Below are 23,402 nucleotides of genomic sequence, written 5' to 3'. Positions count from 1 at the left end.
GCAGAGAGGAAGCAGAGAACAGGGAGAGGCAGAGAGGAGAGCAGGAGAGGAGCAGAGAGATGACAAGAGAGGAGAAGAGAGGAGCAGAGAACGAAGAGAGGAGCAGAGAAGCAGAAGAGGAGCAGAGGAGAAGATGAGAAGAGAGTGAAGAGAGGAGCAGGAGAAAGAAGAGAAGGATGAGAGGAGAGCAGAGAGAGCAGAGAGATGAAGAGAGAGGAGCAGAGAAGAGAGGAGAAAGAGAACGAGTGAAGAGAGGAGCAGAGAGAGAGTAGGAGCGAGAGAGGAGCAGACAGCAGATGAAGAGAGGAGCAGAGAGATAGAGAGAGGAGCAGAGAGATGAGAAGAGGGAGCAGAGAGATGAAGAGAGGATGCAGAGAGATGCAGAGAGGAGAGCAGAGAAGCAGAGAGATGAAGAGAGAGCAGAAGAGAGCAAGAGATAGCAGAGAGGCAGAGAGAGATTGAAGAGAGGAGCAAGAGAGATGAGAGAGGAGCAGAGATGAGAGAGATGAGGAGGAGCAGAGAGATGAAGGAAAGAAAGGAAAGAGCAGAGAGATGAAGAGAGGAAGGCAGAGAGATGCAGAGAGATGAAGAGAGGAGCAGAGAGATGAAGAGAAGGAGCAAGAGAGAGATAAGGAGCAGAGAGATGAAGAGAGGAGCAGAAGAGAATAGAGAGCAGAGAGAGGAAGAAAGAGAGGTGAAGAGGAGCAGAGAGATGAAGGAGAGGAGAGAGAGAGAAGAAGGAGCAGAGAGATGCAAGAGATGAAGAGAGGAGCAGAGAGATGAGAGAGGACAGAGAGGAGAAGAGAGGAGAAGAGATGAAGAGAGGAGCAGAGGATAGAGAGATGAGAGGGAGCAGAGAGGAGCAGAGAGATGAAGAGAGGACAGAGAGAGCAGAGAGATGAGAGAATGAAGAGAGGAGCAGAGAGATGAAGAGAGGAGCAGAGGATTGAAGAGAGGAGCAGAGAGATGAAGAGAGGAGCTGAGAGATGAAGAGAGGAGCAGAGAGATGAAGAGAGATGCAGAGATGAGAGAGATGAAGAAGAGAGGAGAGAGCAGAGAGATGAAGAGAAGAGAAGAGAGGAGCAGAGAGGAGAAGAGAGGAGCAGAGAGATGAAGAGAGAGATGAAGAGAGGAGCAGAGAGGAGAAGAGAGGAGCAGAGAGATGAAGAGAGATGCAGAGAGATGAAGAGAGACAGAGAGGGAGAAGAAGGAGCAGAGAGATGAAAGAGGAGCAGAGAGAGTGAAGAGAGGAGCAGAGAGATGAAGAGAGGAGCAGAGAGAGTGAAGAGAGGAGCAAGAGATGCAGAGAGATGAGAGAGGGAGCAGAGAGATGAAGAGAGAGAGCAGAGAGGAGAAGAGAGAGCAGAAGAATGAAGAGAGGAGCAGAAGATGAAGAGAGGAGCAGAGAGATGAAAGAGAGGAGCAGAGAGATGAAGAGAGGAGCAGAGAGAATGCAGAGAGATGAGAGAGGGAGCAGAGAGATGAAGAGAGGAGCAGAGAGGAGAAGAGAGGAGCAGAGAGTGTGTGTGTGCGCGTGTGCGTGTGCGTGTTCATGGCAGTCCCAGTCCGTTACCACACTGCAGAGGGGATAAAAATGACTCCCTGCAGATTGGCGGAAAAACGTTGCTGTCTCTCCGATCATTCTGGGAGTGTGAACTTGGCCGAGGATGAGTGCTTCTGAAGCCAGGCCAGGCTAGGCTTTGTGTCAGGGCCAGAGGGAGAGAGGGCCAGAGGGGGAGAGGGAGTGAAATAAAGAAACAAAGGAAGAGGGGATAGTCATTCTGAAAGATGACATCCTGAGGAGATGCCATTTTGGGAGCAGCTGGTACTCTGGCAGGGTTGAGAGACGCTGACAGAGACGCTGACAGATAAATATGGAGGCATCACAATGCCTCCTGTCCTTACACACACACGCAAACACACTCCTCCTCTCCTCTCCCCCTCCCCTCCTCTCCTCTTCTCTCCCCCTGCTTTCCTCCTCCCGTCTCCTACTCTCTTCCTCTCCTCCTCTGCTCTCCCCCTGCTCTCCTCCTCTCCCCCTCTCCTCCTCTCCTCCATTCCACAGAGTAAATAAGTCAACTCTACCAGGGACAATATGGATCTATGCTGTACACCAAACAGTTACCCGTCCTCTGATATCATACTGAAATAACGCTTGCAAGGAGAATCATAACTTACACATGATAGTGTGTTCTCTATGGGTTTTATTCATTCTTTGTCAATACTCCAAGGGACAACATACTGTTGACGAGTGTGGTCCCTGGAAAACAACCTCTCACTCAACGTCAACAAAACAAAGGAGCTGATCGTGGACTTCAGGAAACAGCAGAGGTTGCACTCCCCTATCTACATCGACGGGACAACAGTGGAGAAGGTGGAAAGCTTCAAGTTCCTTGGCGTACACATCACTGACAAACTGAAATGAACCACCCACACAGACAGTGTGGTGAAGGTGCAACAGAACCCCTTCAACCTTAGGAGGCTAAAGAAATTTGGCTTGTCATCTAAAACCCTCACAAACTTGTACAGATGCACAATTGAATGCACCCTGTCAGGCTGTATCACAGCCTAGTACGGCAACTGCACTGCCCGCAACCGCAAGGCTCTCCAGAGGGTGGTGCGGTCTGCCCAGCGCATTACCGGGGGCAAACTACCCGCCCTCCAGGACACATACAGCACCCGATGTCACAGGAAGGCCAAAAAGATCATCAAGGACATCAACAACCCGAGCCACGGGAGACTGAAAAACAGCTTCTATCTCAAGTCCATCAGACTGTTAAACAGCCATCACTAACACGTTAGAGGCTGCTGCCTATAGGCATAGACTAGAAATCACTAGCCACTTTAAGGAATGGAACACCAGTCACTTTAATAATGTTACATATCTTGCATTACTCATCTCATATGTATATACTGTATTCTATACTATTCTACGGTATCTTAGTCACCTAATGTTTACATATCTTGCATTAATCATCTCATATGTATATACTGTTTGTATGCTATTCTTCAGGATCTTAGTCCGTTCCGCTCTGACATCACTTGTCCGTATGTATATAGTCCTAATTCATCCCTGCTTAGATGTGTGTGTATTGGGTATATGTTGTGTAATTTGTTAGATATTGCTGCACTGTCGGAGCTAGAAGTACAAGCATTTCGCTACACCCGCAATAACATCTGCTAATCACGTGTATGTGACCAATAACATTTGATTTGAGTGTCGGCGTAATTATTTACCTTCAAAGGAGGTTGGTGGCACCTTAACTGGGGAGGACAGGCTCGTGGTAATGGCTGGAGCAGAATAGGTGGAATGGTATCCAATACATCAAACACATAGTTTCCATGGTTTCCAGGTGTTTGATGCCATTCCATTGACGCCATTCCAGCTATTGTTGTGCGCCATCCTCCCCTCAGCAGCTTCCTGTGCATGACCTGTTACGAAGTTGCTGCCTGCCCTCTCTTTTCATCACCCAGGTTCATTAGAAAGTCATCAAGGAGGCAATTAAAGGGGCTTATTTCTCCTCGCTCCTAGAGATCACAGAGAATCTGCAGCAGAATTAAAAGGTAAGAATCTGGTAATTAACACAAAACTGGAGAAAATATAAATCCTAACAATCTGTGGCTGCTCGTGTGTCTTATCGTCGGTTCATATCAAACGGAATCTATATTCAAACCGGGGTGATTATACTGTAGGATGCAGTGGTGAAAAAAAAGCAACGGTGATCAGTTCTGATGAAACSTAACGACCAGACTAGTGAAGTGGACAGACGCAAAGAGACGCTTGATAGCGACATCCCAAATCCTCGCCTCCTGGCTGGAGCAGACCGATGGAGAGACGGATAAAGGGGATGGAAAGATGAAAAGGGGGATGGACAGCAGAAATGAAAGAAACGAGAAGATGAAAGAGAAGAGGTCAAGCGTTAGAGGGAGAGATGTGATTTCAATTGAATCTGTTGTGGACGAATCAGCTCCATCTTGTTTACCTTCATTCATTTAACCCTCAGTTGCAGCTCTTCATGGGTGAACTGAGGCATTTGGTGGGTGTGGATGAAGAAATGGGGAGATGGAGAGATCAGGGAGAGAACAGACGGTAGGGTCCAATTTGTTTTAGGAACTGTGTTTATAACAAAAGAAACACCAGGTAGAGGAAGAGAGAGAGAGAGAGAGAGAGAGAGAGAGAGAGAGAGAGAGAGAGAGAGAAAGAAAGAGAGGAGGAGGATTCGTAAGAGTGTTTCACAGGAACCCGAGAGAACACACATGCTAACACACACACCGTGCAGTACAGAGAGACTCTGGGGAAGTGTGTTAGATAGATACACTCCTTCATACGACCTGGCAGGAAACTTTTAGTTTGCAAAGAGAATTATCCTCCGGTGCTGGTGTTCAGGAGCCACTGAGGAAGGAAATTACATGGAAAACAACAAATAAAACACAGATTTTATTTGTCTACAGGGGACAGATAAAGGCATCACTTCTCTTATTGAAGATAGAGTAGGACAATACTCTCTAGCTCACTTGGCGRAAGTCACAGATCACAGGGTTTCCTTGTTCCAGGCACCGTGTGTGTTTAACACTCATACCAGGAAGTTTTCAAAGAGCGTTGTCAAGAGGAGTGGCGATTGAACCGATCTCCAGCCTAAGAGATGAGAGTCCAGTCGGTCTGTCTCCCCCACTCTCTCACCCGTATCAATATGTGCTTTCTCTCCCATAGCCGTCTCTGTGCTCTGTTCTGCATCAGCAGAATGGCTATCAGGAAAGTGATTAAGGGTTTAGTGTTTCGCAATGGAAGGTAGTGGGGGGGTGAAGGAGGAGAGAGAAGGGGGAGAGATGAGCAGCAGAGGGAGGGATCCACCCCGACGGGTCTGGCAACCCGAGACACCTGTCCACTGCCGACACGCAGGAAAGAAGGGAGTGAGAGAGAGGGATAGAGAAACAGCAGAGGGAGAAACCAAAATGTATCTTTGGGTTATACATTATTGCCTGGTGTATTTAATGGTCCTGGACTATCGGAGTGAGAAACCAAAAAGTGAGAACTGTAGATCCGTTCGTTCTTGGAATAAACATAGTCTGTAGATTTGCCTTTTGGGAGTCTGTACTGTTGCTTGAGCGTTGAATTTATTCATAAGTCTGTGTTCATGAAGTGGACTATTCATCAGTCAAATGGCGCTTTCAATGTGGTAAGAGCGCTTCCTGAAAGCAGAAGGCAAACTCTCTCTTGAACTCGCATCCCATTTCTCACTGTTGCCGTCTCAAGATGGTGCGGGTGATGTAGCGATGTCGTGGGGAGACGTATGAGGGACGTCACAGTCCGCAGCTGCCTCTGAAGTAGCTCTCTCCATCATTGGCCGTCAGCCATGGAAGCACCTGGCACCAACATCACTCATACACATACACGTGGACACACACAAACACAGACACACACAAAGACAAACACACACACAGGGTACCAGCCCTGCAGCACCAGCATCACTCATACTCTTCCTGTCCCACCGCTGCTGCTGACGATGATGACACACAGGACAAGAAGTATTGCTTGTTTTTCTTTCTTTAGCATGAGATATGTTGCTAAAAGTCACACAGGGAGAGTTTGAATTTGACATGTTTGAATTCATCGGAAATATCTGCAATATCTTTCGATGCTCTTTAGTTCCACCGGTAAATAGTTCACAGTAAGATTAGCGCCAAACTTCTCAAACTACCACTCTGTAAACCACTTTGAGTGTGTTGTGACCAAGTCAGAACAGGGTTCATTTTATGAGTCCCTCAACCGCATACTTGTAACGGCTTTCGTCTTCCTCCTCGTCTGAGGAGGAGAAATTAGAAGGATCGGAGGACCAATGTGCAGCGTGGTAATTGTTCATCTTGATTTAATAAAAGTGAACACTCAAACTACAAAAAACAACAAATATGAAAAAAATGAAACAGTTCTGTCTTGTGCAGACACACGAAGACTGAAGACAACCACCCACAAAACCCAACACAAAACAGGCTACCTAAATATGGTTCCCAATCAGAGACAACACAAAACACCTGCCTCTGATTGAGAACCATATCAGGCCAAACAGAGAAATAGAAAACATAGAAATACAAACATAGACTGCCCACCCCAACTCACGCCCTGACCAACTAAATAAAGACAAAACAAAGGAAATAAGGTCAGAAACGTGACAATACTACATGAGAATCTAGGCTTTTACTAGTGTTCCTCATTACCGACAGACTGAAAAAGTAGTGGTTGCAAGCTACTGTACACTATATATACAAAAGTATGTGGACATCCCTTCAAATTAGTGGATTTGGCTATTTCAGCCTCACCCATTGCTGACAGGTGTATAAAATCAAGAACACAGTCACGCAATGTCCATATTACAAACATTGGCAGTAGAATAGTCTTATTGAAGAGCTCAGTGACTTTCAACATGGTGCCGTCATAAGATGCCACCTTTCCAATAATGCAGTTGGTCAAATTTCTCTCCTGCTAGAGCTGCCACGGTTAACATTTAGTGTTGTTATTGTGAAGTGGAAACATCTAGGAGCAACAACGGCTCATCCGCGAAGCGGTAGGCCACACAAGCTCACAGAACGGGACCGCCGTGTGCTGAACCCTGTAAAAATTGTCTGTCCTCAGTTGCAACACTCCCTACCAAGTTCCAAACTGCCTCTGGAAGCACAATAACTGTTTGTCGGGAGCTTCATGAAATGGGTTTCCATGGCCTAGCTGCCGCACACAAGCCTAAGACCACCATGCGCAATGCCAAGCGTCATGTTTGAATTGTGTGCGGCTGCTAGGCCATGGAAACCCAGGCTTCAGCACTCGGCGGTCCCGTTCCGTGAGCTTGTGTGGCCTACCACTTCGCAGCTGAGCCGTTGTTGCTCCTAGATGTGTAAAGCTCACCGCCATTGGACTCTGGAGCAGTGGAAATGCGTTCTTTGGAGTGATGAATCACGATTCACCATCTGGCAGTCCGACGGAAGAATCAGGATTTGGCGGATGCCAGGAGTACGCTACCTGTAAAGTTTGGTGGAGGAGGAATAATGGTCTGGGGCTGTTTTTCATGGTTCAGGCTAGGCCCCTTAGTTCCAGTGAAGGGATATCTTAACACTACAACATAAAATATATGTTTTGTGTGTTTCCAACTTTGTGGCAACAGGTTGGGGAAGGCCCTTTCCTGTTTAAGCATGACAATGTCCCCATGCACAAGGCGAGGTCAACATAGAAATGGTTTGTTGAGATTGGTGTGGAAGAACAACCCCATTGAACACCTTTGGGATGAATTGGTACGRCGACTGCGAGTTAGGCCTAATCGCCCAACATCAATGCCCAACCTCACTAATGCTTTTGTGGTCCAGCATCTAGTGGAATGCCTTCCCAGAAGAATGCAGGCTGTTATTGCAGCAAAGGGGGGACCAACTCCAAATTAATGCCCATGATTTTGGAATGAGATGTTTGACAAGCAAGTGTCCACATACCTTTGGTCATGTACTGTATGTGTCCACAACCAGGCCAGGTTTTTGCAGAGGAATTAACCATTGGGGTTTTGCACTACTATGTTACATTTCCTGTGGCTTTCTCAGGTTACCGCTAGCAAGGAACTGCATTTTACAGCAATTATAGGGATACTACACAGTACCGGTCAAAAGTTTGGACACACCTACTCAGTCCAGGGTTTATCTTTATTTTTCCTATTTTCTACATTATAGAATAATACTGAGTGTGAAACAAACCAGAGATGTGAGATTCTTCAAAGTAGCCACCCTTTSCCTTGATGACAGCTTTGCACACTCTTGGCATTCTCTCAACCATGAGGTAGTCACCTGGAATGCATTTCAATTAACAGGTGTGCCTTGTTAAAAGTTAATTTGAGGATTTTTTCCTCCTTCTTAARACGTTTGAGACAATCAGTTGTGTTGTGACAAGCTAGGGGTGGTATAAAGATGATAGTCCTATTTGGTCAAAGACCAAATCCATATTATGGCAAGAACAGCTCAAATAAGCAAAGAGAAACGACAGTCCATCATTACTTTAAGACATGAAGGTCAGTCAATGRGGAAAATTTCAAGAACTTTGAAAGTTTCTTCAAGTGCGTTTGCAAAAACCGTCAAGCGCTATGATGAAACTGGCTCTCATGAGGACCGCCACAAGAAAGAAAGACCCAGAGTTACCTCTGCTGCAGAGGATAAGTTCATTAGAGTTACCAGCCTCAGAAATTGCAGCCCAAATAAATACTTAACAGAGGTCAAGTAACAGACACATCTCAACATCAACTGTTCAGAGGACACTGCGTGAATCAGGCCTTCGTGGTCAAATTGCTGCAAAGAAGCCACGACTAAAGGACACCAATAAGAAGAAGAGACTTATTTGGGCCAAGAAATACGAGCAATGGACATTAGACCGGTGGAAATCTGTCCTTTGTCTGATGAGTCCAAATTTTAGATTTTTGGTTCCAATCACCGTGTCTTTGTGAGACGCAGAGTAGGTGAACGGATGATATCTGCATGTGTGTTTCCCACCGTGAAGCATGGAGGAGGAGGTGTGACKGTGTGGGGGTGCTTGGCTGAAGACACTGTCAGATATTTATTTAGAATTCAAGGCACACTTAACKAGCATGGCTACCACAGCATTCTGCAGCGATACGCCATCCCATCTGGTTTGTGCTTAGTGGGACTATCATTTGTTTTTCAACAGGACAATGACCCAACACACACCTCCAGGCTGTGTAAGGGATATTTGACCAAGAAGTAGAGTGATGAGTGCTGCATCAGATGACCTGGCCTCCACAATCACCCAACCTCAACCCAATTGAGATGGTTTGGGATGAGTTGGACTGTGGAGTGACGGAAAAGCAGCCAAAAAGTGCTTAGCATATGTGGGAACACCTTCAAGACTGTTGGAAAACATTCCAGGTGAAGCTGGTTGAGAGAATGCCAAGTGTGCAAAGGTGCCATCAAGGCAAAGGGTGCCTACTTTGAAGAATCTCAAATGTAAAATATATTTTGATTTGTTTAACACTTTTTTTGGTTACTACATGATTCCATATGTGTTATTTCATAGTTTTGATGTCTTCACTAACAAGTAAACCCTTGAATGAGTAGGTGTGTCCAATMTTTGACCTGTACTGTACGTTCAGAGCATTTTTAAGGGTTATTATACAATCAGAGGATTTATAGGGGTTATTATACGGTCAGAGGATTTATAGAGCTTATTAAAGGATCAGAGGATTTATAGGGGTTATTGTACGATCAGAGGATTTATAGGGGTTATTATACGATCAGAGGATTTATATGGGTTATTATACGATCAGAGGAGTTATAGGGGTTATTAAAGGATGAGAGGAGTTATAGGGGTTATTAAAGGATCAGAGGAGTTATAGGGGTTATTAAAGGATCAGAGGAGTTATAGGGGTTATTATATGATCAGAGGAGTTATAGGGGTTATTGATATGATCAGAGGCGTCTATAGGGTATTATGATCGAGGATTTAGGGTTATTATATGATCAGGGAAGTTATAGGGTTATTTAAAGGATAGAGATTATAGGGTATCCTATATGATCAGAGGAGTTATCAGGTTATTAAGGATCATGAGAGCTTATGGGGTTTATTACTATGAGAGAGGAGTAGAGGGTCTCTGTATATGCTCAGAGGGTTTAGGGGTTATAAACGATCAGAGGAGTATAGTGTTATTATCGATCAGAGGTTATAGGGTTATTAATTACGACTCAGAGGATTTTATAGGGGTTAATTATATGATCAGCAGACTTAAGAACAGCTCACCTGTAAAGAAAAGTAAGACAACAAAAGTAGAAACTGTGTGACAAGTGAACAGGCACGATTTAATGGAGCAACAAATGCAGGCAGACAGAAACCAGTAAACCATGAATAAAATCGATGTTTCTGCTATTGTCATTATATGTCCTTGTTGTATATATGCCATTCCCATATTTCACCCAAACATGTCCTCCCTCTCTCCTCCTCTTCTTCCTCTCCCCTTCGTCTCTTTCAATCGCGTCTCCTCTCCGCCTCTCCTCTTCTCCTCTCCTCTCCTTCCTCTCCTCTCTCTCCTCTCCTCTCTTCTCTCCTCTCCCTCTCCTCCTCCTCCTTCCTCTCCTCTCTAAATCTCTCTCCCCCTCCCTCCCTCCTGGACCTCCCCCTCCCTCTCCCTCTCCCTCTTTCTCCCAACCTCCCCTCTCCTTCCTCTCCTCTCCTCCCTCCCTCCCTCCCCCCTCCTCGCTCTATTCACTAAGACAACACAAAGCCAGTCAACAACATTGTCTAAGGGGTGACAGGTGACGCTTTGGATGAAAGTCCTCCAGTACAACGCTACATTCCGGGATGTCACACCGGGGAAGGGTAAAAGAAAGCTCTCACACACACACACTTCAAGAGCATTTTGAGGTGGGATGAGTGGAGGGTGGAGGTGTGGAGGGATGGGGGAGGGCTGTGTGCTGTAGTCTGTGATTTGCCCTCAGGCGCTGTGACTCTAATTGACTGCAGTGAGTTGACAAGACATCTCAGAGAGAAAGCTCTCTGAGCTCCTGTATACAGTACGTGGGACTTCTACAATACAGCCCTTTAGCCTAGCTAGCTTCTCCTGCCCCAATGATGGCTATGCCTGGTTGTATTCCCAACAATTACCTTACTCATCCCTCCATCCTCACCTCTCCATCCTCATCTCTCCATCCTCACCCCTCTAGCTCTCCATATGGAGTGACAGTAACTCTGATGAAAAAAGAGGACAGACATTCTGCTCTGATCATCCCCAACTTCCTGGGGATTGGGATAAATTGGGCTACATGTATAGGCTCTGTAAACACACACACACACAGACACACAGACACACACACACACGGACACAGACACACACACACACGGACACACACACACGCACGCACACTCACACAAACACACACACACACACACATACACACGCACACACACACCCACACATGTAAGCGCACTCACACACACACACACATACAGGAGTTAATTGGATGGATGGATGGACGGATGGATGGGTGGGTGGCTGTGTGGGTGTATTGATGGATGGACGGACAGACGGACGGACGGACGGGTGGGTGGGTGGGTGGGTGTATGGATGGACGGACGGACGGACGGACGGACGGGCGGGTGGGTGGGTGTGTGGGTGGATGGAGGACATTAGTGGAGAGGTAGGGGAGGAGAGAGGCGAGGAGGGAGGAGAGGAGGTGGTCAGTGCAGGGTCCCCAGAGGTGTTCTTGTCTTGGTGCAGATGGCACATGCAGGTTAGTGTGAGTGTGACAGCAGGGCTAGTTTGGGAGAGAGGTTTCTACTGCACACACACTCGGAATACACACACATACACAGACACAAGTCAAATGTGCTTCCTCCACCTCATGTCATGTCTGATTTCAAGTGTCTTCATCCCACTCTGATGAACAGAATTCCAGGGGAGCTAAATGAAGCTCCATTCTCTCCTCAGCTCTCTGAATCAATGTGAAGATGGGGAGGCCCTATGACGTCATAGTGAGAGGATGCTTTGGGAGAATGGAAGAGGACCAGCTAGGATCTCGATATTCTAAATGGAATTTGTTGTTGATGCAACGTGTGTTCCACTCCCTCCCTTCATCTTCCTCCTCCTCCTCCCTAGGTCACTAAATGTTGCTCAACCATTTTGTCGGCCGTTCCATCTCTCATTAATTATTACTGCTAAATAAATAAGCTTGGAGAGAAGCACACTCCCTCACTCACCATGATTCCTCCTGCTCATAGGTAGACGCACACACACACATTTTGCTGCCTTACAGTTGAATCTAAAAGGGGAACACATTCAACCTACACAACCTGCTTCACATTGTGAAGTGAAAGAGTAATTATGGAAGGTCCGCGTGCACGTTGATTTTGTCCACCTACACCAAACGCACTCATGAAACGCATCATCATCATCACCAACATCATCATCACAGGTTAAAATATCATAACCAACTGTGAACCAACTATATTCATTTGGGGGCAAGTCGAAACACACAAGAAACGTTCATGGATTGTTATTAGGTTGTTATATTGACTGACATGCATATAGTCCTTTTTTTAGCTGGTTCTTCGTAGAAATTTGACCCCGCGCCATACAAAATGTTGTGTTTCTCTACTCCAACGATAAATAGACAGATAACAAAGGAAACCTAGTAAGTTATCTTTAATTAATCTCTCCTCGGTTGTCTTTCAAGCATCCACGCGGGTTTGTATCTTGCTGATATCCAATAAGGCAGCTTCATGTTATGGGTATGCTTATCACCGGCAGATAGTGTGGAGTTCGTCAGGATCAACATACATACAGTTGAAGTCGTAAGTTTACATACACTTAGGTTGCAGTCATTAAAACTAGTTTTTCAACCACTCCAGAAATTTCTTGTTAACCTCTTGATGCTAGAGGGCAGTATTTTTATGTTWGTAAAAATAACGTTCCCAATGTAAGCTGCCAATTTCTCAGGCCCAGATGCTAGAATATGCATATAATTGACAGATTAGGATAGAAAACACTCTAAAATTTCCAAAACTGTCAAAATATTGTCTGTGAGTATAACAGAACTGATTTTGCAGGCGAAAACCTGAGGAAATCCAACCCGGAAGTTTTATTTTGAAAAATCCCTGTTCCATTGCCTGCCTTTCCTCCATTTAAAGGGATATCAACCAGATCCCTTTTCCTATGTCTTCCCCAGGGTGTGAACAGTCTTTAGACATYGTWTCAAGCTTTTATTCTYAAAAATGAGCGAGTTTTATCAAATCACGTCAGTGGACTGCCAGATGTCCTTCGATTAGTTAATGCGCGCAAAAGTGGTAGCTCAACATTTTCTTTCTCTCTTGTATTGAATAGTTTACCGACCGGTTTCAATATTATCGATTATTTATGTTAAAAACAACCTGAGGATTGATTAGAAAAAACGTTTGACATGTTTCTACGAACTTTACGGATACTATTTGGAATTTTCGTCTGCCCTTCATGACCTGCACGAGCCTGTGGATTACTGAACATAACGCGACAACCAAATGGAGGTTTTTGGATATAAAAATGATCTTTATCGAACAAAAGGAACATTTATTGTGTAATTGGGAGTCTCGTGAGTGCAAACATCCGAAGATCATCAAAGGTAAGCGATTKATTTTATTGCTTTTCTGACTTTCGTGACCAATCTACATTGCTGCTAGCTGTTTGTAATGTTTTGTCTACTGATCAATAAACTCACACAAATGCTTGGATTGCTTTCGCTGTAAAGCATATTTTCAGTATCTGACACGACAGGTGGATTAACAACAAGCTAAGCTGTGTTTTGGTATATTGCACTTGTGATTTCATGAAATTAAATATTTGTAGTAATTTTTTTGAATTTGGCGCTCTGCAATTCAGTGGATGTTTACGAAAATTATCCTGCTAAAGGGATCTGTGCGCCAAGAGGTTTTTAACAAACTATAGTTTTGGCAAGTCGGTTAGGACATCTACTTTGTGRACGACACAAGTCATTTTTCCAATAATTGTTTACAAACAGATTATTTCACTTATAATTTACTGTATCACAATTCCAGTGGGTCAGAATACACAAAGTTGACTGTGCCTTTAAACAGCTTGGAAAATTCCAGAAAATTATGTCATGCTTAAGAAGCTTCTGATAGGTATAATAGACATCCTTTGAGTCAATAGGAGGTGTACCTGTGGATGTATTTCAAGGCCTACCTTCAAACTCAGTGCATCTTTGCTTGACATCATAGGAAAATCAAAAGACATTAGCCAAGACCTCAGAGAACAAATTGTCAACCTCCACAAGTCTGGTTCATCCTTGGGAGCAATTTCCAAACACCTGAAGGAACCACGTTCATCTGTACAAACAATAGTGCGCAAGTATTAACACCATGGGACCACGCAGCCGTCATACCGCTCAGGAGGGAGACACGTTCTGTCTCCTAGAGATGAACGTACTTTGGTGCGAAAAGTGCAAATCAATCCCAGAACAACAGCAAAGGACATTGTGAAGATGGTGGAGGAAACAGGTACAAAAGTATCAATATCCACAGTCAAACGAGTCCTATATCGACATAACCTGAAAGGTCGCTCAGCAAGGAAGAAGCCAATGGTCCAAAACCGCCATAAAAAGCCAGACTACGGTTTGCAACTGCACATGGGGACATTTGGAGGAATATCCTCTGGTCTGATGAAACAAAACAAAAATAGAACTGTTTGGCCATAATGACCATCATTATGTTTGGAGGAAAAAGGGGGAGGCTTGCAAGCTGAAGAACACCATCCCAACAGTGGATCACGGGGGTGGCAGCATCATGTTGTGGGGGTGCTTTATTGCAGGAGGGACTGGTGCACTTCACAAAATAGATGGCATCATGAGGAAAGAAAATTAGGTGGAGAAGCAACATCTCAAGACATCAGNCATACGAGCAAGGAGGCCTACAAACCTGACTCAGTTACACCAGCTCTGTCAGGAGGAATGGACCAAAATGCACCCATCTTATTGTGGGAAGCTTGTGGAAGGCTACCTGAAACGTTTGACCCAAGTTAAACAATTTAAAGGCAATGCTACCAAATACTAATTGAGTGTACGTAAACTTCTGACCCACTGGGAATGTGATGAAAGAAATAAAAGCTGAAATAAATCATTCTCTCTACTATTATTTCACATTCTTAAAATATGTTGGTGATCATAACTGACCTAAAAATGGGAATTTTTACTAGGATTAAATGTCAGGAATTGTGAAAAACTGAGATTAAATTTATTTGGCTAAGGTGTATGTAAACTTCCGACTTCAACTGTATGAAAGGAGCAGGGGCACAGATAAAAAATCACAAGACACCCTGTCTCTGTCTTCTGAATACCTAACCCTGGGTTAGAGTTATATTTTTCAGTGGGACAATTACACAGATTTTCTTTATCAACAGGATTTGAGTGTTCCTGAATGGTCCAGTCTCAGTCCCGACGTAAATCTGCTTGAAAGTCAGAAACAAGGTTTGAATATCGCTGCCCTTCAATGTAGGGCCGGAGTTATGGGCAGGCCTTAGGGGGGCTGGCCCGCCTTCCGTACCTCCTTGCCTGCCCAAATAAAATATCTAAATATTGACCATTTATTTGACCGAAACACGCACTGACAGAAAGAAGCATCAATCTCAGTATAAGCATCCGAGCGAGTGAAACAGCTTCCCTCTGTCTCAGTGTGTGTAGACCATGTATCTGATACTGTCTGGACTAAGAGAGTATGGCATGTCATGCTCTCTCTGGCCAGAGAGCTTCAGATACGTGGGCTACATATAGTAAGACAAACTCCCATTGTTAGGGCGGAGACATGAGCATCTTGTCATTATACACAGATCTCTGGTTTCAGCCCCTTGAGAATTGGAAAGGAAAGTTGGCAGGTGTTAGGATGCTGGCTTCCCCTAAAGTAAATTGATGTTTTGCTCAAATTCTATAATTACTCCTGTCCAAATAAAAACATTCTAAAGACTTCACCAGAGAGCATGACTTAGCCACAGAGGATCATTATCTTCTTTAAAGAAAAATAATAGCTGTGGAATGTTTCATATCACAAGTGTGTAGGCCTATGCCAATTTGGGCAGCGCGTGTTGCAATATGTCTTGCTGATTGAGTTGCGCCTGTCATTGAAAAGCATCTAAAATAGCTGTGAAGATAATGTGTCGAGTGTAATTAAAAATATTTGCAACAAGATGAAGGGGAGGGGTGTGTGGTGTGTCTCTCTCCAAAATGCATGCTCTCCAGAATGAATTCAGCGGTCTCCCACCAATTCTTGCGCATTCCTTGTTTCATTCTGTGAATTGTTTGCCCTTTGATTGTTAATTATTTATCAATTCCCCATTATATACAGTACCAGTTCGGACACACATCCTCATTCAAGCGTTTTCCTTTATTTTTACTATTTTCTACATTGTAGAATAATTGTGAAGATATCAAAACTATGAAATAACACATATGGAATCATGTATAGTAGTAACCAAAAAAGTGTTAAACAAATCAAAATATATTTTATATTTGAGATTCCTTTACCTCGATGACAGCTTTGCACACTTGGTATTCTCTCAACCAGCTTCACCTGGAATGCTTTTCCAACATTCTTGAAGAAGTTCCCGCATATGTTGAGCCCTTGTTGGCTGCTTTTCTTTCACTCCACAATCCAACTCATCCCAAACCATCTCAATTGGGTTGAGGTCGGGTGATTGTGGAGGCCAGGTCATCTGATGCAGCACTCCATCACTCTCCTTCTTGGTAAAATAGCCCTTACACAGCCTGGAGGTGTGTTGGGTCATTGTCCTGTTGAAAAACAAATGATAGTCCCACTAAGTGCAAACCGGGTGGGATGGCGTATCGCTGCAGAATGCTGTGGTAGCCATGCTGGTTAAGTGTGCCTTAAATTCTAAATAAATATCTGACAGTGTCACCAGCAAAGCACCCCCACAACATCACACATCCTCCTCCATGCTTCACGGTGCGAACCACACATGCAGAGATCATCTGTTCACCTACTCCGCATCTCACAAAGACACTGCATATTTTTGCTTTACTCATCTCGTATGTTTATGTTGTATTCTACTCTACTGTATTTTAGTCTATGCCACTCCGACATTGCTAATCTTAATATTTATATAAACCATTGGTGGCAGAATATAACCTTTAACATCCGCACCTCGTTCCAACATTCATGACCTCGGTCARTRAAGATGACCTCAGGAGAACCGTGGGTGTTGCCGTGGGTGTTGAAGATGTCCGTCATTGCCTTGGATTTAGCCTCGCCAGTCTCGTCCTTGATGGGTAGCATACAAAACGGAAATCTATTTTTGGTTCCAAGCACCCTTTTTAAAGGGTTACAGAAGGGAATTTAGAGTTAAGCACAGACTCTTCCTTTACTGACCTTAAAGGGTATTGCCWCCACCCACTTGGTAAAGTGGTCGGTCGCCGTCAGACACCAGCTGTTGCCGTTCCTGGATTCTGTGAAGGGTCCGATGAGGTCCACCCCTAAAATGTAAAGTGTTAGAGAGAAGATGACTTTATTCTTACCCCTATCTGTGTCATACAGTATGTAGATTTTCACATTTGTAAGCATACTGACACACACACACGTTCTATAATATTGAACTCTGCTGTGGTCAAATAAAACAACCATTACAAAACTTATCAGGGCAAAATTTGAACTGGGACACTTACCGATGGGCTTCAACTCCGGTCGCACAGTCTTTACCTTCTCAAACTTCTAGCAGGCTAGACAAATTGAAACACTGTGTGCTCTCTGATATGACATTCATGAAATCATAATAACATCAGATATAATAGAATGTAATTGATAAACTAAAGGTTATTTCACTTGCCCACCTCCTTGACAATTCCCTGTCAGAAGAAGCGTAGGTTGATTTTGGCAATCATGCACTTCACTCCGAAATGGCCATCATGCATCTCTGTCAGCACAGCCTCCTTCTCCTCCTTAATAAAAATCACCCTCCTTTGTGGCTGGTCATCCTTCCCCCGTAGGTACATATGATTGACTGACAAGTTGGAAGAGAAGAGTTGTGGAAATACTCAAGTCTAAGTACATTTGCACTGCTGTCTTCCTCTCTCTGTTTCTCTCTCTCCATCTCTCTCTGTCTGTCTTCCACTTTCTTCCCACCTCTCTCTTCCTCTCTCACTTTCATCCTTTCCACCTAGTTAAGGGCGTTTGGAATGACCATAATTGCTTACATCTATCCATTTGATTGATCAGGTTTAACTTATAGCTAGATACCTCAATATGACAGACATATAACTATATCAGTGGAGGCTGCTGAGGGGAGGATGGCTCATAATCATGGCTGGAATGGAGTGAATGGAATGGTACCACGTGTTTGATACTAGGGGGCTTGATACTGGTCCCGTGTGGCTCAGTTGGTAGAGCATGGCGCTTGCAACGCCAGGGTTGTGGGTTCATTCCCCACGGGGGGACCAGGATGAATATGTATGAACTTTCCAATTTGTAAGTCGCTCTGGATAAGAGCGTCAGCTAAATGACTTAAATGTAAATGTAATACTATGCCATTTACTCCATTCCAGACATTATTATGAGCCATCCTCCCCTTAGCAGCCTCCACTGAACTTTAAGTATAGCCAGCAACATTAATGTTACCCTTAAATGTGTATTTCTCTGAACGTTGCGCCTCTTGTCCAGATCAGTGGTGCCTTCGCCTTGTTGGAAAGATAAAATAAAATCTCCTCGGAGGATACCATTGAAGTGCAAGCTACATACAAACAGAAAGCTACAATAACAGTMACAGTAGCTAGCTAGCTAGCTAACTTTAGCTAAATAAAACTGTCTAACGTAAACTCACGTAAACTCGTACATCACCTTGGTCCGTACAATTGACCTTATTTTAGCGCCCCAAAAACGTAATACTTCCAGATCAACTGTAATTTCAATACCATTGTAAAGCACAATTTCTCCCCTTTCCAACAGAATTCATGCCGAGACCTTCACGCTGCCCGTTTCTGCATAATTCAAGAAGGCAATGAGCTCCTTCGGGTCTTTTTAAAAATGGCGGGTGGGGAAGCGAAACTAATGCGTGATAGTGAGAAGGAGAGGAGATGTATGGGAAAAAAATAATTTCACTCGATCTGTCCAAGTTATCATCCTTATCGCCTCTAAAATGTAAATAAAATACTATAAAGAGTTTATATAATGTGTCATTACATACCTATTTGAAGGTTTGTGTTGATTTTGAATCGGGTTTTTAGGGCGGTGCTAAAGTGATCTAAAGTGAACAGCGGCTTTGAGAATGATGATCGCATGCAATGATGACGCAAAAAATGACTAGGTAAACCCCCTTACCCCCATCACTGTCCATTTCTTGTTTTTAAACGATGAGAGAAGTGCTACACCTGGTGAAGAGAGATTGRAAGACAGAAATAGTTGCTTTATGCGTGCTGTACGTTACGACATGACACGTCAAGATGTAACGGAGAGTCCGTTTTTTCAACTTTTCTCCAATACTATAGAGCTATTACCATGTCGATCAACGCTTGAATAGAAACGTAGTTCACACCCCCGATTTTGAAGTCAACACAGTCGCTACAGTCCCATTAGTTTTCTTTGTAGCCTCGTTTGAATGTTGCAGTTGCGCACATTTGTACGGAATGGGGTGAGTTTACGTTAGCTGGCTAGCTGACTAGACAGACTGAGGTAAATAAGTACAGTAGCTAGCAACGTCAATCTAATTTATCAACTTAAATGATTTCTTCCTATTTAACAATATTTTCTTATATAGAGACAAATATATGGTAAAGAAAGAGTGTTCTCTTTCCAGTCTTTTCGGTCCTCTGAAGCAGCAGGCAGTCGGCAGGTTGTCACCATCAAAAACACCGTCCTTGGAGAGCAATTCTGAGGTAATAATTTTGCGCGAACTGAGCGAGCGCTTATAAGGTGAAATAGAACGAGAACTGCCTGCGTCCTCCTTCCTTCGCGACCGCGAGGTGCAATAGAGCCAAGCAACCAGCATAGCAACAGGCGCTTTGTTTCATTATGTAATCGGGTCAACATTTAGCAAGTACTAGCAACAGCCCTAGCAACAGAAGCTAAAACTCATCGAATCCCTTTTTGACGCAGGAGGGGGGGCACTTTTTGGCAGGGGGACACTATTTGGCATGACAGGCCCATTTGGAAATGTCTGTATATGTATATGTGAGGTGAAGAACACATGGCTGAGATGCTCAGCTTATTAGTGGTAAACGTGGTGAGTAAAGACTATCAGAAATCAGACATTGTCAAATGGGCCTGTCATGCCAAATAGTTCCTCACTATTTGAAAAATCTTTCCAACACTCCTGGCGTCGATAATCACCAAATCTCGGTGTGAAAAAGCAAAATAACATGTCTGAAGAAATCATATATGCAGTGGAAACTTCATGAAAAACAGCTGTCTGTCCTGAACTCACTGGCGCTGGAAACTCTGAGGGCCCGGAATTGCCTAGTTGATACAACGTTGCAAGTTCGCTAGAGACAGCTTCTGGCTGGACCTAGTTGATGATTTGATACAATGTTGCACTTCACTAGCAATAGCTCAAGTCAAAGGGAGGCAGGGAGGCAGAGTAGAGAGATGAATGTGATTGAAATAACCAGAATTTTAATCTGGATATTTTTCTACAGATTTATTTGTCGGCTTTTAGGCGTATATATTTTACTTAGTTGACGATGGAAGTTAAAGGCKTACTGCTGCATTGGCCTAAAGTCTATCTCTGAGTTCTAACACAGTGATTAATTTAGCCACCAATGGACCACAGTGTATCAATGTGTCCACACCGCAGAGGCTGGTGCTCTCGCCTTAGTTACATTTTTTCTTTCAGATTTTTATCATTTAAACATCAGATTTTTATGACTAACCACGTGACAATGATTTTGAGCAATTAAAATGTTATTATTGAAATTKAACTGAAAATGCGCATATAAAAAGAATCACAACTGGTACGCAGATCGGTAGAAATGGTAGGATAAATTGTAAGCTTCCACAAACTTGAAACTCAAGAGCTGCCTGCCTATGGTCTTCACCATAACACCTATTCAAAAAAATTGTGAGTGTTTATGGAAATCAAAGGCCTGTCCAACTGATTTGTTCCTTCTGTCGCCGGCCCTGCATCAATGACTCCAAAACAAATTTACTGAACTTGAAAAGTTTTTATCCAAAAATATTGATTCAGTTGAAGTCGGAAGATTACATACACCTTAGCCAAATACATTTAAACACAGTTTTTCACAATTCCTGACATTTAATCCAAGTAAAAAGTTCCTGTCTTAGGTCAGTTAGGATCACCACTTTATTTTAAGAATGTGAAATGTCAGAATAATAGTAGAGAGAATGATTTATTTCAGCTTTTATTTCTTTCATCACATTCCCAGTGGGTCAGAAGTTTACATACACACAATTAGTACTTGGTAGCATTGCCTTTAAATTGTTTAACTTGGGTCAAATGTTTCGGGTAGCCTTCCACAAGCTTCCAACAATAAGTTGGGTGAATTTTGGCTCATTCCTCCTGACAGAGCTGGTGGAACTGAATCAGGTTTGTAGTCCTCCTTGCTCGCACACGCTTATTCAGTTCAGCCCAGAAATGTTCTGTAGGGTTGAGGTCAGGGCTTTGTGATGGCCACTCCAATACCTTGACTTTGTTGTCCTTAAGCCATTTTGGAGGAGATGCAAGTTAAAGATTTAAAACGGTTTTGGCAGATTTACAGAATTTTTGATCTAACTCAGCCTAGCCAACCTCCCTGAAAAGTACATACCATCATCTCTTTCAGATCTGACTTTTGTTGATCTGTACAAATATTTACATGATGACAATCAAAATAGCAGATACGTATGTTTTCATTTGGAAGGTATTCACTTGGACATCCAGGTCAAATAAAAGGGAGATCAGAGCGAACTACAAAAATGATGCTGATAGTATCTAAATATATTTATTTTGTTAGTAAAAAAGGTGCATACATTGTATATCGGTAGAAAAATCATTCCACAGTTTTAAACACAATTGCCCACCATCACAAAATAGTCGACTAGAAAGAGGCTGTAGAATTACTAGAGTAGAGCGCAAACGTGTATGACAATTTACTCATCATAAAAGCATTTCATAAAATTAGAACAGTGCATATCAATAGGATAAGATACAGAGTCAGTTACTTTTGTGATGTTCATGACCATATGGTATCAGATATTTTGTATACATATAAGGCGTCATCTCCTCTTTGTCTATAGCTTGCTGATATTATAGATCCAACCATTTATATTCAAAGTAGACGATCGTATGTTATAATTTAAGCGGCGATTACCTAACACTGAACAAACGTTACCTTCAATATTCTAAAAAGAAAAAACGCATCGATTATCTATGCTCAAAAGAGGCTATAACGAAATACAACAAAAATGCGTGAAGTATAGAAACCTCATACCACCCAGGACAGTGTCCCAGACTGTGCACTGGGGAGACTGGCAACCGTCTTTCCTCCTTGTTTTGGAGAAATGGTTCAAATAGTCAGGCCACATTCAATAACTTAGTTTGGGTATATTAAGTTTAGTGGATTTTGTCAGCTCCACACTAACCTTCTCGGGTATAGAACTCTCCAATTAACGAAATGCCACGACTGCTCCTAGTACACATTGTCACATTTTACAATAATGACATTTGAATGCCAATCGGATTACGAGTTTGTCTCAGAAAAAACGGTTATAGGCTGAGTAGATGCTTATACTGGATACATCTCGGACTCCAACAGGGAATAGCATACGCTCGGTGAGATATACACGTTCCTCTAGAACATGAAGAATTCATTCTCTAATGGGAAAAGGAGTAGAGGAAGACAAGCTTAATAAGACCGAGTCGAACAAACTAATTATTGGTTTGTTTGGGGAAACCGTTCATCCCAGTCTATCAGTGAGTGATTTAGTTTATTATTGAAGCTAATCATTATCTTGACTTAAAAATAACAGGGTTGGACAGCAATCGAAAGACAACTTAGTCTTAATTGCACGCGGTATTTACATTTTTTTATATAAATTATCCTTATTTTCAACTAGCAGGGTTGGCCAAGTTGAAGCTATACCAAACAACATGGGAACTTATTGCGTTTAAAATATTTCGACAGAAACCACGGTTTATCATATTAATATTGCTTACTTTGAGAAGCTGTTCTTTTTCGTCCACCATTCATTCTTGGGCATTACATCCTTTCTAATGTTATAAACGTCTTTTGGTCGATAGATGTCCTCTGTCCTTCGATATGTTCCACCACCAACGACCGACTCCCTAAAACGTGTCAAACTTTCAGAACGCACAACAAAGAAATTCCTCAAAATCGCCTAAACGGATATAATAAATTGATATAAACGGGCTCAATTAACTACATTATTGATGTTTTTAACAACTATAACGACTTGAAAATGACCGGAGAAATATTGCTGGTTAGAAAACGATTTGGAACGAGGCAGGTCCGATGGCCTTCACGCTTGAGGCGCACCGTTGCAGAAAGGACGGTCTCTGTACATTTTTGTCATTTATAATGGCTGTGAACGTCCCATCGTAACTTCATTGAAAACGTGATGACGTACAGACACCAGAGAAGACGTAGGCAGTGGTCGTTTTTCTTCATAGCATTCACCTGTGGCCTTATAAACAACGCCCAGATTCAGAGGTAAAAATTTTCTGAAATCTGACCCTGTCATGAAAAGTGCTGTAGAAAATTGTTCTGTACCACTCAGAGACCAAAATTCACACTTCTATAGAAACTAGAAGGTGTTTTCTATCCAATAATAACAATAATATGCATATTGTCGATCAGAATTTAGCAGCGAGGCAGTTTTTATTTGGAGACACAAAATATGCTAATGCGGACAGCACCCTATAGTTGCAAGAGTT

The sequence above is a fragment of the Salvelinus sp. IW2-2015 genome, linkage group LG6.2, assembly GCF_002910315.2.
Source record: "Salvelinus sp. IW2-2015 linkage group LG6.2, ASM291031v2, whole genome shotgun sequence".
NCBI classification, from domain to species: Eukaryota; Metazoa; Chordata; class Actinopteri; order Salmoniformes; family Salmonidae; genus Salvelinus; species Salvelinus sp. IW2-2015.
Note: the sequence above shows the minus strand (reverse complement) of the source record.